Source organism: Pseudorasbora parva, chromosome 2 (assembly GCF_024679245.1).
Source record: "Pseudorasbora parva isolate DD20220531a chromosome 2, ASM2467924v1, whole genome shotgun sequence".
NCBI lineage: Eukaryota > Metazoa > Chordata > Actinopteri > Cypriniformes > Gobionidae > Pseudorasbora > Pseudorasbora parva.
The window spans coordinates 5,271,131-5,290,576 of NC_090173.1; the positions used below are offsets into that span (position 1 = coordinate 5,271,131).

A 19,446-nucleotide genomic window follows, 5' to 3' on the forward strand; every position below is an offset into this window, starting at 1 on the left:
GTTGAGTCTTAAGGTCTGTTAAGATATCTTAATGAACAAACATACTACTTTTAGATGAAGTGTTGTACTACAAAAGACGTGGAGAGGGTGGTTTTGCCAAGGTGATTTGTTGTATAGAGGAGGCCAAAGAAATTTTTGCAGAATTCCACACCAATCCAATTGGTGCCCACTGTGGAATAGTAAAAACAACTGATGCCATCAGCAAACGATTTTATTGGCCTTCCATGACTGTGGATATCAGAAATTGGGTGAGTAAAAATGTATGACTACTTTTTCATGTATTAATACAGTCTATCATTTCTAAAATGACTGTCTGTTAGGTCATGCACTGTGCTGCCTGTCAGTCAAAGAAACCAGAAATCAAGAACAAAGCAGATTATATACCTATTGAGGTAATTTAGTAAATGGAAATGGACTGCATTTATATAGCGCTTTTATCCAAAGCGCTTTACATTTTTGCCTCACATTCACCCATTCATACACCGACGGCGGTGTCAGCCATGTAAGGCGCCATCCAGCTCGTCGGGAGCAGCTGGGGTTAGGTGTCTTGCTCATGGACACTTCGACACTTGGTCAGGTGGAACCGGGGATTGAACCACCAACCTTTCGGTTTGTAGACAATCTACATGAACCACTGAGCCACTGCCGCCCAGTATAAATGAGATGGTTGTATAATTTCCGATTTATTAAAGCAACCACATTAAACATGTCACTTTTTTCACAGGTTTCTGAGCCATGGGAAATAGTTGGCATGGATTTAGTGGGAAAGCTCACACCAACTGAAGATGGCTATCAGTATATCTGCGTTATGGTAGATTATTTCACAAAGTGGTGTGAGGCTTTCCCACTAAAATCTAAAAGTGCAGAGGAGGTCACTGGCTGCATTGTCAAGTTGTTTTACAAATTTGGTGCCCCTAAAAGGTTGTTAACAGACCAAGGCACAGAATTTGTGAACAAGGTTGGGGTTATATTTCTTGTTTTGTTTCTTTGATTTTAATAATTTTTTATAAATTGCAAAATTATAATTCCCTTTTATATATATAGATCAATATGGGTGTTTGTAACTTACTTGGAATCAAGAGAAGTTTATGTGCACCGTACCACCCACAGACCAATGGATTGGTTGAAAGACTTAACGGCACAATTCAAAGGTATAAAACTTACAATTCCTAATAAGCATTAATTAAACTACCAACTATTGTGTAGATGGTAGATAAAGAGTGCCTCTTCTCTTGTCTCCCACATTCACATTTTGCAGAGGGATTTGTCATAATTGCCACATACATGGATAATCTTTCACTCTTGATGACTCTTTTTTTCTCTTAAGGTGTTTGAGCAAACTGGTGGGTAAGCAGCCGCAAAACTGGGCAGATTATTTGGAGGCCACAATGTTTGGTCTCCGCACAAAAAAACAAATGACCACAAAATACTCGCCTTACTTTCTGATGTTTGGTCGAGAAGCAAGGTATCCATGTGAGGTACCTGACAATTACGAGGTTAGTATCTTACATTTTGGTGCTATTTTATTTTTCTTCTGCAATCCAAAGTTAAATGCAACTATGCAACATTTTCCTGCATAGATCAATGAAAGCATTGAGAATATTGTGTTGCAGAATGCATCAGAAGGCAGGACAGCATTTTCAGAACGGTGCAAGAGAACATTGGTAGTGTTCAGCGCAAAATAAAAAAAAGAAAATTGGAAAAGAGAGTATCGATTCAGTTTAAAGTAGGAGAAAAGGTTCTGCGGCAGAACGTCCGAGGGAGGACTGTCCCTCAAAACTTCCCAAACACACCGATGATTTGTTTCCTGTCACAGTGTCCTCAGCCCTCCCTAACCCACCTGGCTACACCCCTGTTCTGCAATCCCCTCTCATTTTTTTGCACTCTGTTACCCTCCCACATACAACACAGCTTTGCACCATAAAAGAAATGCTTCCTTTCAGTGTTCCCTTTATACCTGTCCCTCACCCCACAACCCACATTCAACTTGCCCGTGCTGCTGCCACCCAGCCTCTTCCACGTGCTGCTGCCACCCAGCCTCTTCCACGTGCTGCTGCCACCCAGCCTCTTCCACGTGCTGCTGCCACCCAGCCTCTTCCATGTGCTGCTGCCACCCAGCCTCTTCCACGTGCTGCTGCTAAATAACTTAAGCTTGCAATGAACTCTCTATCTCTCTCTCTAGTGTTACAAGAAATATGGGCAAGAAAAAAAGGTGGGACTCTCTGTAGTAAAATTGGGCCATACAAATTATTTACGTGGGACATTGAACGGCTCAGACCTGGAGTACAGCTTGAAAGTGAGGTACACAATGCAACTTATTCATACATCTGAAAATAGTGTGGTGTGTTTTGGCTTTTCTAAAACTTGTTAAATCACCCGTCCTCCAGACATAAAGCCATACTTCGTGAGGGGTAGAACTGTGTAAACTACTTTTTTTCTTTTTTTTCTTTTTTCTTTTAGGTAATCAATGCATACTTGACTTGCCTCACAAAAAACTATGCAGGCAAGGCCTGTGTTATTGATTCATTTCAGGCAGAACGTATTTGGAAAGGCACTGCTTGTTCGACGAAAAAAGTAAAAAGAAAAGTAACTAACAAATATTTTCAAGTGATTTGAGAACTTGTGGCCTCTAACAATATTTCATGCATCTCTACTGTAGATGGATCCAATGGCATATGATGTGCTCATAGGCACAGTAAATGAGAATAAGCACTGGACACTCATGGTGTGTTTTATTTTATTTATTTTTCCTCTCCATTTTCACCATGCTCTTGTATACAATATTCATTCATAATCTTTTTTTACAGGTGATATATCCTAATGAAAGGAAAATTTTGTATTTCAATTCTTTTGGTGAAACCCAAAGAAAGCTGGTTCACTGTAAAGAGGCTGTAAGGTCAGGAAAAATATATGCCCTTCATTTCCTCTTTTATTAATTGTTAGTCTGATTAACTTTGTATCAACATTTTAAATATTTTAATCCAAACAAAGTAAATGTATGGCCTCAAAAGAAATCGTCGGAAAATGGGAATGTGGTACTTTACCACACTGTTTACAGCAAGATGGTGACTCATGTGGGGTGTTTGTATGTAAAGTAAGTGTTTTGATGGGTTTTTTTTTTTGTTTGTTTTTTTCAGTAATATCATAATGCACATTCATTAATATTTAAAAAAATGTGACTCTGCCTCTTCATGACTTAATTTTGTAGTTTGCAGAAGCAGTCCTAACAGGGTGTAGTTTGATATTTGATAACATCGATCTGATTCGCCAAGACATAGGCCTGTGCCTGCTTCAAGCCTCAGGTGCTTCTATAAAACTGTGTATATATATTATGTATGACATGCGTTATATGTGTGTGTATCTACCTTTATTTCCACAGAGGACCTCTCTGACCTCTGCTTGGCATGTGGGGACAAATATCCTCACGCAGGGGAAGCAGAGGACACAGACGATGCAGATGATGCACAGGACACTTGGGTCTGTAAATTGTTCTTTGAATTTTGACCTATGCTTTATGTATGCTCATGCTTTAAAACTTGTTATAATTTCACTGTCTCTTTCAGATTCAGTGTGACTGCTGCAATGGATGGTATCACTATGATTGTGTGAACAGACCCAATTTGAAAGGATATTTTGTTTGTCATGGATGCCAAGGCCCTTAGTTTTGTTTAAGCTTTTGTTATTGTTTTTTGTCTTGTTTGTGCATCTTCAGAGAACATGCATTCTCCTAAAGCTTATCGTGTGAAATGCATTATTTTGGTATTTATTCAATGACTAAAATGAATGATTAAAAAAGGCAAATCTATCATTGCTTTTCTCTTGATTTGCATTTTAACACTCAGCTTCTCAGAACAAAGAATACATTATGTGAATAATTTACATTCTTTATTTTACAGCGCTACATTTCTAGAATGAATCCAAAGGAAATAAACTTATTTAAATGCAATAGCCAAATTATTTGCATAACTTGATGGCCAAAGTAGCTTATGAGTGTCAGCATATGACCCATGTTTGAAAACTGCCAACAGTAAACACAAAACAACATCAGAGAACATTAAAAAAGATTTATTAAAACTTGCATTCGAATTTTATTTGTCATGTCATTCAGATCTGCAAAATAAATGACAACTATAGGGACACCGTTTACAAAGATGCTAAAAACAACGAGGAAAAACAAAAATGTGCTCAAATAGGCCAGTTGTGCTTTTTATCCCTAAAGTTAAATAGGCTACACGGCAAAAAAGATGAATAACAAGCGTTCTGATAAAAGCACGGGCAAAGACGAACAGCATATTATGTAAAGATTACAAACAGTTCTAGGCTTACAAATAAATCCATTCGCGCGTGTCCATTCGGCTGTATTGCCTTATCGAAATAATCCATCGAACATGTTGTGATCCCAAAAATAAAACGACACCTTTCAATCCATTCGTTTGTATTCCAATAAACCCGCGCCCACAGACAGCTGGCGAATACTCATGAATATGCATGTGTGCCCCGCCCATTGGAACAGTTTTTCACAGGAACTGAATATTACACAACACCGGCTGGAAACTTCAGCAACGCAGTGTGACGTTACTGTCCAGCGGTGCCAGGGGAACTCCGAATCACGCGGTGACTCACGAGCGCTATCTGGGGTAGTCCTTCGGTGATAAACAACGCGATCCGATCAGCGACCGCGTCTGTCCTCCAACGGTGTCATTCTCGAATTAACTTTACTCCCAGTCTCTCGATGATTCATCAACTGTCACTAGAAATAACGGTCTCTGTCCAAACGTAAACAGTGCTGCTTACGTGATACTTAGTCCATAAACCTCAAATATAATACTCCAAGGAGACCGCAAACGATATTTAGACTCTTTAAAACAATGCCAGAGTGAATTCGTTGTGAAAACACCCCTTTACACTTCAAATAATCACTTTTTAAAACTCTGCGCCCACCGGAGAAAAAAAAACTTGCTTCACCTCACTCTCTCTCTCGTTCTCTCCCCCGCGTCAGTCGTAACCCACCAATAAGAATACACCTGCCGCCAAAGGAGGTGGGATCATTACTTTATAAGCCAATCAGGGAGAATGACTCTGCTAAACCATATTTGCATACCGAGGTTATAAATACAGGTTAACATTTTTTCTAAACATAAACATTAACAAATTAACCTTGACTAGGAACAATTAAAATGTTCCTGTACCATTGTCAATAATCAACAGGTATTATTAACCCAAATTTGCCCAGGGTTACATATATATACATACATACATGTATATGTATATATATATATATATATATATATATATATATATATATATATATATATATATATATATATATATATATATATATATATATATACACATATATATATACACATATACGCACACACACACATACATACACATTAAATGAAAAAAAAGAAAAAAAAATATATTGTATATATTCCACAATAACATTAAGTAAAACAGCAATACATAAATCAAGTAATTCATATAATTAAGTTCAATGCAATTCAAATACGTTCAATAATATTACTAGAAATTACTAAATTATATTACAAAAATGGTACAAAATCTAGCTCTCCATTTAAGCCTGGAAATGTAGTTGCTTTTAGTGTATAGATCCAGAAAGACTCTCTTTTTAAAAGCCTGTAAACTCTATCTCCTCCTCTTATTGATTTAGGAATATGCTCAATGCCAACTATTTTCAGTGTACTTGGGCTACCATGATTTGTATCTCTATAATGTATAGCCATAGGGTACAGAGGGTTACAGACTCGAATAGCATTTTTGTGTTCGGATAATCTTGTCTTTAATTTTCTTGTAGTCATCCCTATGTAAAAGCAGCCACATGGGCACTCCAACCTATACACTACGAATGAAGTATTGCAATTAATAAATGATCTAATTTTGAATTCTAAGTCTGAGGTAACATCTCTAAATGTATTAGTCTTGATCATATTATTACAGTGATTACAGTTGCCACACCTGTAATTTCCTGTACTCAAATTTAGCCAGGTGTTTGATTTCTTGGAGGGAAGATGGCTTCTTACTATTTTATCTTTAATCGTGGGTGCTTTCCGGAATGCAATAGAAGGAGATTCAGGCATGACTTCTCTTAGATAAGGATCACTCATAACTATTTCCCAGTTACTTTTTATAATTTTCTTAATTCTGTTAGCCTCTGTACTATACTGTGTCACGAAATATACTGAATTATCAGGATCTTGTGATTCACGTTTTTGCCGTAATAGCTCATCTCTACTAATGTTTCTCACTTTATTGTATGCTCTGTTAATCACAGTATTTTTATACCCTCGTTCCCTAAATCTTTGACTCATCTCTTGTGCCTTGATGTTAAAGTCTTCTTCCTTATCACATATTCTTTTCAACCTCTGGAACTGGCCAACAGGAATATTCTCAGTCATCCATAAAGGGTGAAAGCTGTCTGCTCTTAATATGGTATTTCTGTCCGTTTCTTTCCTAAAAATGGCAAAAAACTTTAGTCTGGAATTCTTTGGCTGTATTTATTGGGGCATATGAGAGACCTTTTGACAAAACAGAAATGCAGCTTGTCGGTAGAGTGACCTTAGAAATGTTGATTACTTCATCTCCCTTGTTCGGCTCCTGGTGTATCTGCCTTGAATTGGGAATCTTGGTCGATCTCTTTCTTCCTCGTCTCGTCTTCCGTTGTCATGTCTTCTGAATCTCTGATTCATTTTGGACTTGTTCTCTAAAAAATCCCTTCTGGGTGAAGTCTCCACTACTGGACGGTCTTCGTCGCTACTAGGTAAATTAAAAGACTTCACATTCCATTGTGACCATGCGTATACCTTATGCTCCTTATAGTCATTTTCATCTCTTCCAAATATTGCCAGCTTATCTTGCTTGAGTTTTTTGGATAATTGTTCTAAATCTTCTTTAAGTTTCTTTTCAAACTGAATAAGCGATTCATGACCATCTGAAGGAATCTCTTGCTTGATTTTGACTATCTGTTTTTGCATTTCTGTTTTCTGTTTTTTTGCTTCTTCAATTAGTAGCAGCATAAGGTCTTCGGAGCATTTATTTAGTATAGCTTCCCACTTTTGTCTAAACTCTGAATCTCCATGTCCAAACGACGGAATTTTTTTAATTCTGAGTCCTCTTGGGATCATATTTTCTCTCCAGTAATCAGATAATGTAACCATGTGAAGATGTAGTCTCAATTCTTTTTCTGAATGTCTCTTGAGTTCAAAACACAGTTTTTTAAAATCTGCATGCTGCGGTCTATCTTGACTCAACAGTGTGTCTGTAACAATGATCTTCTCACCTTCTTCTTTAGAGTAGGAAAAGAAACACGTCGTCATCTTTTTATGAAAAGAATGTGTCAATCCCTTAGAACGTCTCTTTGACGGAGCAACTTCTGCACAAGACGATCCCTCAACGTCCTTAATTCATCAAAGCAAAGGAATGCAGGAAGTGCTGCACAGGGTGTAAAATCTCGGTGCTCTTTGGTTGTGTAGGATAGTTAAGTCTAAATGCAAAAGTAGCTCAAGGCACTCGATGGGTGTATTGAGAAAGTTAAAAAGCCTTTATTTTTTCATGGCTTAAACATTTAAAAATTGGTGACAGAGACACCTACGCATTGCGGCTTTACATGCCTTCGTCAGGGTGTGTATAACAAACAACATCTCAAGCTCATTTCTAACCAGCCATTAATTGATCTAATTACAGACACCTGGTCATTCAGTGTGTGTGTGTGAGAGAGAGAGAGAGAGAGAGAGAGAGAGAGAGAGAGAGAGAGAGCGAGACAGAGTGAGAGAGAGCAAAAGCGAGAGAGAGACTGAGAGAGACAAAGGAAAAAAATGTGCACAGCCATTCACATGTGTTTGGTGAAGAGCGGCTGTGCACGAGCAGATGTGTGTGAGTCCGACTTCTTGTAGTGGTTAAATGATGAGACAGTTAACAAAAGTAAAGACAAGAAAGAGAAAAATCACTTGCAACTCCTGAATGGAAAACATTCAGATTTAGAAAGCACTCCTTATTTATTACTTGTAAAATGTTTATTTGTTCCTCTTTATTACGAGTTTGACTGCATATTATTTGATTACCACAGGGAACTCATTCTATAACACCCCTTGGCTGCTATTATGAAGGTTTAATAATTACTGTAAAACTAACTACCAGTTTATATTCAGAACATTAGACCCTACATGAGATCAGTGATTCGGGCACTACATGAGGATTCTGCCATTACATTTACATTTAATCATTTAGCAGACGCTTTTATCCAAAGCGACTTACAAAAAAGGGGAGAGTAATAGAAGCAACGGAACAGACAAGACCAAAAACCTGTAAGAGCTGTAAGAAATCTCAATTAATTAGCACAGTACACATTTTTTTTAATTTTTTTTTATAGCCAGCTACAACAAATACTCACGTATTAAAGAGGGTGTAAAAGTTTGCTTCGAGTTACGTCTGTATTGCATGTGCTAGTTATGCATTTCATGCTAATGATGGAGAACATGTGGCCTCAGAAAGAGCATGATTTTCGAGTGAAATGACAAATGTAATGTGTTTTGGATAAATAAGGCAACAGTTATGAGTTATGAGTTGCAGTTTACTGTCATTTAAAAGGAAATCCAATTTTTATTCAAGTGTAAAACACAAGAAAACGTTTATGATGCTATGTATAACTTTATATATGAGTAATATTGTTATAAATGTATATTATATTATATATGTTAATTTGTGGACTCAATAGTCAAGGTAAACTGAGTATAAGTGATTGTATTCTTATATTGTGACTTGATGCTCTGTAATTCATTGACATAATAATATTTGAACTCTTTTAAAATGTTTATAAAGACAATACACAGACTCTGATGGTGAAGCAGCTGCAGCTCCGTGTCCTGTGTTTTGTTAATAATTATATCTCCCCTCATCAGGCGGTGAGGGTACTACACAAGCAATAAATAAAGAGTGCTTTCAGTATTTCAGAGTATCTGATTGTTTTGTATCTGAGTGATTTATCTCTCTCATCTTTAATGTTGTTTTACTGATGCCATCATAGACAGCAGGAGATCTGATAATCTGAATTCACACTGATGCTCAGATCTCTTCTGAAATATAAGCATTTTGAGATGCAAGTATATTTAACCACTACATGGAGTGTGTGTGTGTGTGTGTGTGTGTGTGTGTGTGTGTGTGTGTGTGAAGAATTGGAATCAAGCAGTAAGGGGTTTTTCTATAGCACTCGCAGCACCATTGCGCATTTTTGGTTAAAAGTTCCAAATCGATTCTCAAATTGTCAGAATTGATCCAGAATTGTTGGAGAGAGAATCATGATGCGTCTTTTTTTTTTCTCTCGCACCCCTAGTAGTAATGTCAATGAAGTTCCGTGAATTCGATTTTTTTCCTCATGCAGTACACAGACTCTCCTGGTTTTAATGCACTATACATATAACAATAAAACATCTAAAACGTTTTCAATAATCATACAACTAAAACTAAATGTGACAAGGTTATTTAAATGATGTTTGCACTTCCACTTTGAAGAGTTTCCTTCCAGTAGCGCATGGGCTTCAGACAATCAATGCATTCAGCCACATCTCTAACCGCAAGAAAGCGTGTCAACATGACTATTATCAGGCCAAGCTGTAAATGGTTAATTCTGCATTTACTCACTCATGTTGTTTCACCTTTGAATGTTTGTGTACAGAATGTCTTTCTACAGTATTCGCGTCATTGTAAATTTGTTCATAATATAAAGCCATTGTTGTCACATGCCTGTCCTGTCTTGTGTGCACATGTGGGTATTGTCATTCTGAGCATGTGCTCATGTATTGTCTGATCCTTCCCCCCTTGTTATCTGATTATTGTTGATTTCTCCCACCAGTTCCCTCTTGATTTCTTCCCTTTATAAGCTCCTTGTGTTTGTCAGTCTGAGTCGTATCCTTGTACTGTCTACGTCTTCGGTTCCCCTGTGACTTCTTTGTGGTATGTGTTCAGTTTTAGTTTATGTATTTTCTAGTTTACGTTTTCCCCCTTGTGGGTTTTGTTTTGCACTTATGTTTTGTTTGTTGTAAATAAATATATTATTCTTCTTGCACTTGAGTCCTCGCACCATTTCCTTTGTATGTGACGTGACATAAGGATACGACCCTTGAGGACTCAGCAGAAGATGGGTAGCTTCCTTTTTCCATCTCCCTCCAACTACCTGCAAATTGCCAGATATGTGAGCTTCAATTACATCCGTCAGCAGGGGGCTGACGTGAGGGACTTTGCCTGCAGTCTCCTCATTGAAGTTAACCACATATCTTACACTGAGGAAGAAATTAAGGAGGTGTTGAACATTTGTTTGGACATGCCTCTCAGCCCAGGGGAGATGGAAAAGCTGGGGCATCTGGGATTCTGGGACTTTGTCCACCATATATACCATCTTCAATCTCTTCAATCCCAGCCCACTGACGGTTCCCTTCCATCTACTGTCAGTGGAGGCCCCAGCCCTCCGATGACCCGGAAACGTAGAAGGAGGAGGAAGAGCAGGCCTACCTTGTCAGATGACTCCATTAGAGAGGATTCAGCTTTGGGGGTAGGAGAGCCGGTGGACTGTGTTCCGGTGATCCCTATTCCGGTGGTCCCTGTGCCGGTGGATCGTGTTCCGGTGGTCCCTGTGCCAGTGGTCCCTGTGCCGGTGGATCATGTTCCAGTGGTCCCTATGCCGGTGGATCCTGTCCTGGTGGTCCCTGTGCCGGTGGTCCCTGTGCCGGTGGATCGTGTTCCGGTGGTCCCTGTGCCGGTGGTCCCTATGTCGGTGGATCGTGTTCTGGTGGTCCCTGTGCCGGTGGTCCCTGTGCCGGTGGATCGTGTTCCGGTGGTCCCTGGGCCGGTGGTCCCTATGTCGGTGGATCGTGTTCCGGTGGTCCCTGTGCCGGTGGATCGTGTTCCGGTGGTCCCAGTGCCGGTGGATCGTGTTCCGGTGGTCCCTTTGCCGGTGGACTCTGTTCTGATGAACGCCGCTGGGCCGGAGATGCCGCCCAGGCGTCCTGCTCTCACCGAGCCTCCCAGGCGTCCTGCTCTCACCACGCCACCCAGGCGTCCTGCTCTCACCGCGCCTCCCAGGCGTCCTGCTCTCACCGCGCCTCCCAGGCGTCCTGCTCTCACCGCGCCTCCCAGGCGTCCTGCTCTAACCACGCCTCCCATGCGTCCTGCTCTCACCGCGCCTCCCAGACGTCCTGCTCTCACCGCGCCTCCCAGGCGTCCTGCTCTCACCGCACCTCCCAGGCGTCCTGCTCTCACCGCGCCTCCCAGGCGTCCTGCTCTCACTGCGCCTCCCAGGCGTCCTGCTCTCACCGCGCCTCCCAGGCGTCCTGCTCTCACCGCGCCTCCCAGGCGTCCTGCTCTAACCGCGCCTCCCAGGCGCCCTGCTCTGCTGGCGCCTCCCTGGCGCCCTGCTCAGCCCGTGCCGCTGAGGCGCCATGCTCTGCCCGCGCCGCTGAGGCGCCCTGCTCTGCCCGCGCCGTTGAGGCGCCCTGCTCTGCCCGCACCGCTGAGACGTCCTGCTCTGCTTGCGCCGCTGAGGCGTCCTGCTCTGCTTGCGCCGCTGAGGCGTCCTGCGCTCCGTGCGCCGCTGAGGCCTCCTGCTCTCCGTGCGCCGCTGAGGCGTCCTGCTCTCCCTGCGCCGCCCCGGCGCCATGCCCTGCCCGCGCAAAACCGGCACCCTGCTCTGACCACGCCGCCCTGGGTGCCTGAACTTTGTGGGCCACCATGGTCTCCTGAACTTTTTGTTTTCCTCATGTTTCCCTTGTTGACCCCTCCCTTGTCTGTTCCTTCCTTGTTTGTTTCCCCTGTTCCCCCCGTCTGTCCCTGGTCTGTCCCTCCCGTCCCGCCCTGGTCTGTCCCTCCCGTGCCCCCCTGGTCTGTCCCTCCCGTGCCCCCCTGGTCTGTCCCTCCCGTGCCCCCCTGGTCTGTCCCTCCCGTCCCGCCCTGGTCTGTCCCTCCCGTCCCGCCCTGGTCTGTCCCTCCCGTCCCATCCCGCCCTGGTCTGTCCCTCCCCTCCCGTCCCGCCCTGGCCTGTCCCTCCCGTCTCGCCCTGGTCTGTCCCTCCCGTCCCTAGTGGAGCGTCTGGTAGCCACTCCTTGAGGAGGGGGTAGTGTCACATGCCTGTCCTGTCTTGTGTGCACATGTGGGTATTGTCATTCTGAGCATGTGCTCATGTATTGTCTGATCCTTCCCCCCTTGTTATCTGATTAGTGTTGATTTCTCCCACCAGTTCCCTCTTGATTTCTTCCCTTTATAAGCTCCTTGTGTTTGTCAGTCTGAGTCGTATCCTTGTACTGTCTACGTCTTCGGTTCCCCTGTGACTTCTTTGTGGTATGTGTTCAGTTTTAGTTTATGTATTTTCTAGTTTACGTTTTCCCCCTTGTGGGTTTTGTTTTGCTCTTATGTTTTGTTTGTTGTAAATAAATATATTATTCTTCTTGCACTTGAGTCCTCGCACCATTTCCTTTGTATGTGACGTGACAATTGTGTCTCTTCAAAAGACAATTGGTTTAGACCACTGTTATTTTTGCGATGCCTTTTTTATTTTTTAAGTGTGAGAGGAATGGACTTTAAATGGAGGGACAGATTTACAATTGTCATGAAAGGACAGCATGAGTGTAAACCTTCTATTGTCTCAATATGTTTTTCAGTGTCACTGAATGTTCCTGGAAAACAGAAGCTGAACCTGGTGCTGTGTGGAAGTGATACAACACTTAAGGTCTCTGTGTCCAATTTTTTCTGAGGAAAAAAGATCAAACCGTTAGACGAGGGAGAATGTGCAAAGAAAGTGAAGCTTCATGGTCGTCTGGTCAGTCTACTGGAGCTTCCAGTCAGCTCTCAGAGGATGAAGTGAAGCGTCAGACTTTCCGCTGTGTGTCTCTCTGTGATCCTGGAGTTCATGCTTTCCTCATGATTGTTCCTGTTGGTCCACTGACTGATGAACATAAAGCAGAAATGGAGAAGATCCAGAAGATATTTTATTCCAAAGGGCACTTCATACTGCTCTTCACAACAGAGCTCACTGCAGGTGGATTTGCTTTAGATTTAGTCAAATCCAGCCCAGAAACTCAGCGGTTAATCAGTCTCTGTGGAGGTCAGTACAGAGTGATGGGGTTAAAGGAACCTGAAAACTCAACACAGATCCCAGAACTGCTGGAGTATATAGAGAAGATGAAGACTGAACCATATTCACCTCAGATGTATGTGAAAGCTCAAGAGAACAGAGTCAGACGTGAAACAGAGGAAAGACTGAGTGAAATGGAGAATAAAATCAAAGAGTTGGAGCAGAAGATTCAGTCAGATGGTGAGTGGATTTTTTTTTGTTTCTGTGCATCATCAAATACAAATATTTCTCTCATTTAGTTATACTAAAATACAATTTATTTTATTTATGGCCCCGTCCACCGACTCTATACACGATGTGATTGGCCCGGCAAAGAGTTTGGCGTTTCCAGCTCAGAAGGGTATGGAGAGTTGCTAGGCGACACTCCCGGGCAGATTAGATTTGCTGCCGCTAGGGTGCGTCTAGATTTCTAGGCTACATTTCTAGCCACCTGGAGACAATATTCAGGCTAGGGGAACTCATATTAATGTTGAAAAACCTTATAAAATAAAAATGTCATGCCATGGGACCTTTAATATCGAGAGTTAACTCTATGGGGTCTGAGGGTGTGTTGGGCCCTGGAGAATTTTTGACATAAATGCCCTGACATAAATGTGCTGTTTTTTTAGCCTAGAACTAGATATTTTAGCCTAATGTTTTTTCTTCAAACGATGTCAATGTCAATTTTATTTATATAGCACTACTAAACACAATACTAGTTGACCAGTGTGCTTTACATCAATTCAAAAGACAAAGTAAAACACAATATAAAAACAATACAGTTCATCCTCAGCCATATGCCGAATCAAAAACATTTTTTTTGGTTTTTGTGAAAATCATCCTGCCTACACTTTCACATAAAAAAATGTATTGATTTAAATTTTGAAAGAAACTTTTTGTTTAGAAAGGTCATATGCAAGGAGGCATGAATAATAACTGCTGTGTTCGAAATCGCCCTCTCACTATTCTCCACACTAATATAGTCCCCTTGAGGACATCGAGAGAGGGAATTCAGACACTGAGTGCACTGCTTTTACATAGTTTCTGTTCGCTGTTTAATAATCATTTAAAACTTGGCAGCTCTAGTAGTAATGCATTATGAGGGTTGGGAATCTCTAGGCACCTCACGATTCAATCCAATTACGATTCAGAGGGCTGTGATGCGATTATAAAATGATTATCAATGCATCTTTTTTTTTTATACAGATTTTCTTTTTTCTCATTTGGAACTTTTAAAGCAAACTATTTGTAATGACCCATAATGAATTTACTTCCAATATATTTTATTAATAAAACAAATAAATGTGATTTTACAAGTCAACAGGAAGGTTACATTTGCCAGAATATCCCGACATTGCAAAGAACCAGCAGGAAAATGTCTGTAGCAGCATACTTGTAGTAAATTAATACAGGCTTCAGCATATTCTAAATCACTAACATAAGTAATAATCAACACCCTCCTGTTATGTGCAATGAGCAATATAATCCTTCAGACAAAAACAAAAAACATTTTGCTGTCCATAAAATCAAAGATTTCTATATTTATACCAAAATGTACCAGCAGCTCTCATAGAGTAATGCTTGTGGACTTCAGCATATTCTAAATAACTAATAGCATAGGCTACAGCTGCTCTTCTACACAAATAAATACTTTTTAATAAATAAATAATTTAAAAGAGTCTAAAACGTATGACTTATGACTAAGACTATAAATCAGATGGCTGTCCCCTCAAATAGTGCCCAATTTAAGGTTATAGGGGTGATTCCAGACACAGATAGCTTACTAAACATTGCTGTTTTACTGTTTGCTGTTTTAACCACACCTGTACAAGGTCAAGAATTGTTAAACAGAGCCGAACATCCATGTGCTTATGCTAATGTAGACAAACCATCTGAACATGATAACAGAATTTTGGGAAGTTAAAAGCTAAAAGTGAAAATACACAATCAAGGACAAAGAGTGACATTGTTTAATGGGTGAATGTAATTTTTTAAAGATTTGAATTGGAAGAAAAAAACAACTAATGCACTGATTCTCGCATGATTTTCAGGTGCTGAAGGTGAAGCAGACCATCAGAAGTGTCTGAGGATTGTGCCCGGGAGGACAGGAAATGGAAAGAGTGCCACAGGAAACACTATTCTGAGAAGAGAAGAGTTTCATAGCCAATTAAACACAGATTCAGTGACGACTGTGTGTCAGAAGGCAGTTGGTGAAGTTGATGGTCGATCAGTAGCTGTGGTTGATACTCCAGGACTCTTTGACACAAAACTGACAAATGATCAAGTGATGGAAGAAATTGTGAAATGTGTTTCAATGTCAGCACCTGGACCTCATCAGAATCAGAATCAGAATCAGAATCAGAATCAGAAAGAGCTTTATTGCCAAGTGTGCTTTCACACACAAGGAATTTTTTTTGGTGCTGAAGCTTCCAGTGCACATAAACAATACAATACAACACGGTAATAAAAAATTCTAAGAATAAAAATATGAAGAAAAATATGAACAGTATAAGGTCACGGTTACGTTTAGGTGTTCATCATTGTGTTGACTGTGGGAAGATTCACCAGAGAAGAAATAGAAACTGTAGATCTGATAAAGAAGAACTTTGGTCATAAATCTGCTCAGTTCAGCATCATTCTGTTCACTAGACGAGACGAACTTGAGGATGAATCTATAGAGGATTATGTGAAGAGAAGTAACAATCAAGAACTGCAGAAACTAATCAGAGACTGTGGAAACAGATTCCTGGCTTTCGATAACAGAGAAAAACAAGACAGAACTCAAGTGATTCAACTGTTAAAGATGATAGAAGAGGTGAAGAATAGTAATCAGGGTCGATACTTCACTAACAGCATGTTTGAGGAGGCAGAGATGTCCATTAAAAAGAGGATGGAGGAAATAATGAAAGAGAGAGAAAGAGAAATTCAGACTCAACATGAGACATTGAGAGTCAAATATGAGACAGAAATGGAAGAGCTCAAAAAGACACTGGAGGAAGAGAAAAGAAAAGCAGATGAGGAAAGAAAACAAAGAGAGAATGAGTTCAGACAAAAAGAGGAAAAACTGATAAAAGATTTTGAAGAAAAACACAAAATAGAAGAGAAGAAACGAGAGATTGAGAACGAGAAACGCTTAGAGGAGGAAAAACAGCAAAGAGCTGAATATGATGGAAAAATTGTGGAGATGAAGAAAGAGATTGAAAATCAGAGATCACAGTATGAAAAACAGCAGAAAGAAAGAGAAGAAGAAGATAGAAAGAGAGAAGAGAAATACAGACAAGATCAAGAAAAGATGAAAAATGACAAAGAGCGCATTATAGAAGAGTTACGGATGAAACAAGAAGAGGAAATGAAAAATAGAAAATTAGAGGAAAGAAAGAGGATTGAACAAGAAGAGAAAGAAAGACAGGAATGGGAAAGAAGAATAAAAGAGGCTGAAAATGACAGAAAAGAGACTCAAGAGGAAATTAAACGACAGCAGAGAGAATGGGAGGATGAAAAGAAACAACAGATGAGAGAACGAGAGGAAGAAGAAAGAAAGAGAAAAGAGAAACAAGAGGAACAGCTGAGAGAAAAACAAGAAGAACTGGATAAAATGAGAAAGAGATTTGAAAGAGAGAGAGACAAAGAAAGACAGATGATAGAGGAGGAGAGAGAGAAACAGAGAAGAGAGAGAGAAGAAAGAGAGAAAGAATATGAAGACAAGCAACAGGAATTAAAAAGACATTATGAGGAACTGGAACGAAAGAGAAAAGAAGAGTGGGAGAGAAGAAAACGAGAAGATGATGAGAGACGAGAAGAAGAGAGAAAGACATGGAAGAAAAAGATGGAAGATCTTAAACAGGAGCAAGAAGAAGAGATCAAGAGAAGAGAAAAAGAGGAGAATGAGAGAAAAGAAAGAGAAGAGAAAGAGAGAGATGAAATGAAACAGAAACATGAAGAGGAAATAAAAGTCATGAAGAAGAAACATGAAGATGAAGCCAGAAAACAAGCAGAAGAACTGAGTGATTTCAGAGAGAGAAAGGAGCAGCACGTTCAGGAGCTCAAAGAGAAGCTGGAAGAACATCAAGAACAACAGAAATTACTGGAAGAACTCTATAAACGCCTGCAGGACCAGAGAGAAGGAGAAGAAATAAAAGAGCTACAACAAAAAGTAGAAAAACTGAAGAATAAAACTAGCTGTGCTATTCAGTGATTTTCAAAGCATAAAGACCTACCAACAACCATTATGCTTTTTTAAAGTTTGTTTTGTTTTGTTACTTACCTGAAGCTTTTATCCTATCATTGGATACTATTTGACTAAAATGATCTCACTGACAAATCAAATGAATGGTCAAAACATAGCAAATCTCTTTTCTTCAGCTTGATGTTTGGATCATTGTTTGATATCTGTTCTAAAGCATTATTTAATGCCATTTTCGTATTGCATGTACACTTATATATAAACAGCAGTGTTTAAAAAAAAGTGTGTGTAACCAGTCCCACTCGACCCGCTCCAAGCGAAGATGAGCTCAAACAGAAGCTGGAAGACAATCAGAAACAACTCGAACTACTGGAGAAACTCTATCAACACCTGCAGGTCCAGAAAGAAAGAGAAATACAAGAGCTGAAAAATCAGAAAGAAGAAATAAAAACGCAAGAAGACCAGAGAGAAAAAGAAAGATAAGAGCTTAGAAGAAATTAAAAAACTGAAAAGTAACAAATGTGTTATCCTGTAAATAAACCAAGCATGATGTAATTTTGAGTCTGGCTCATGGCATTCATCATTGTGGGGATTTTGAATAGATTTATTGGATTAGCTATATACTGTTCAGGGGTCTCATTTATAAAGCGTGCGTACGCACAAACCGGGGCTGGAAACGTACGTACGCCAGTTCCCACGCAAAGGTTGTGATCTATAAAAAACAAACTTGACAGGAGAATGTGCGAACTTTAAGCAAAACTTTGAGCAGTGCGTACGCACATTCTGGAGACAAAGGAAGTTAGATTGTAGAAAATAAATGAGATGAACGATTATAAGAATTAATGACATTTCATGTTCACTCCATTTCATACGTTATATCCACATTATCATGAAGATTAAACCCAACAGTGTTATTTGTGCTGATTGTTTTAGGCTATGCCTCTAGTAAAATCCACACGTAACTCAAAATGTATTAAAATAATAATCATCGCTGCCTTACAGTTACATCTATAACGGGAGCACAGGAGGAGATGTGATACAGAATAGCATGAATAGACCCTTTTATTAGAGAACTGCACAACACAGTGTAAAAATGAAGCAGTGTTGGGCAGTAGTGTCGCTACAAGTAGTGACGCCACTAGCTTAACTACATTTTTCAGTAGCGTGGTGGTAGTGTCGCTGTTTTCTCAATGAAATAGCTTTTCAGTAGCGAAGCTCTTCTGTTGATCAAGTAGTGCGGTAGCGTCCACACAAGCTAACGTTACATTTCCCCAAGCATTTCTGAGGATCAAGTTCAAATTGGAAACACAACTGATAAGTCGCAGATATACTTTACTTTCTACGTTCCTTTCTGCCTCGCGCAGACGCGCACAGATGCGCGCGCGAGCCTTTCAAAGTACTCCTTTGGCAGAGAGCGCGTAAAGACCGGATAGGCATAAAGACCCATCTAGTTGACGGTTTTTTTCTGCTAGCGCTCAATTTGCTGTTACATTTACATTTAATCCTTTAGCAGACGCTTTTATCCAAAGCGACTTACAAAAAAGGGGAGAGTAATAGAAGCAACGAAACAGACAAGGCCAACAACCTGTAAGAGCTGTAAGAAGTCTCAGTTAATTAGCACAATACACCATATTTTTTTTTTTTTTTTTTTTTTTTTAAGACAGACATCTACAACAAAAACTCACGTACGCAAAATGCCGAACACTGGATTTTGATAGCTATGATGACAACCCATTAGGACTAAGGCTGTTGCCCCAGCTGTTGTCGTTAATGCAGATTCAGTGGCCCAATGGGTTGGTTTTGTATTCTAGCTAAACGCGCAGCAATAGCCATCCACAACAAAAACTCACGTACGCAATATACAGAACACTGGATTCTGATAGTTATGATAACTATGTAACACACCCGCCTGAAGGCACAAATCCGGATGAGAGATGTAGATATGATCCAGGAGTGTGCGCTTTTGGTCGTACGCGCATCGTACTGTTGCACGCGCATCGTCCGCGCGGTGACAAAAGAGAAACTGCGAGGTTTTAAAATCTACTGTGTCTTTTTGAATAAACACCTCTTGTTAAAAGTATCGGGGTCCAGCCTCTTGATATAAATGAATGAATGATTGAAACTTGTTTCATGTGTGTGGGAGACA

At 40.3% G+C, this 19,446-nt stretch overlaps 1 protein-coding gene and 1 pseudogene across 1 annotated transcript in view; both read left to right on the plus strand.

Moving 5' to 3' along the window:
* The window catches only part of LOC137048184 (uncharacterized), a 171,194-nt gene that overhangs the window by 54,658 nt on the left and 97,090 nt on the right, over positions 1-19,446 (plus strand). The window lies entirely within an intron of this gene.
* Positions 752-17,312, plus strand: LOC137089305 (uncharacterized; annotated as a pseudogene).